The sequence below is a fragment of the Gekko japonicus genome, unplaced genomic scaffold (genome assembly GCF_001447785.1).
Source record: "Gekko japonicus isolate JY-2015 unplaced genomic scaffold, Gekko_japonicus_V1.1 scaffold3178, whole genome shotgun sequence".
Lineage (NCBI taxonomy): Eukaryota > Metazoa > Chordata > Lepidosauria > Squamata > Gekkonidae > Gekko > Gekko japonicus.
Window position 1 is genome coordinate 4587 of NW_015168138.1, and position 215 is coordinate 4801.

General features: G+C 47.4%; 1 protein-coding gene across 1 annotated transcript in view; it reads right to left on the minus strand.

Moving 5' to 3' along the window:
- The window catches only part of LOC107113585 (myosin-16), a gene marked incomplete at its 3' end in the record, with an annotated part of 36676 nt that overhangs the window by 2440 nt on the left and 34021 nt on the right, over positions 1–215 (minus strand). The gene's annotated exons all lie outside the window — the stretch shown is intronic.

Below are 215 nucleotides of genomic sequence, written 5' to 3' on the forward strand. Positions count from 1 at the left end.
GGTTCTCCATCACTGCTCTAAGCTATGGAGTCCTGTGAGCAAAAATTCGACTCTGTGAGCTACTGGGCATTAAAGTTGTGAGCCAGCAATTTGGCCACTGCGTAAATTAGTTTGCTCTGGAGCCCTCCTTCCTGAGCTAAGGCAAAAATGTGTGAGCCAGAGGCTAAAAAACTGTGAGCTGGCTCACACTAACTCAGCTTAGAGGGAACATGATC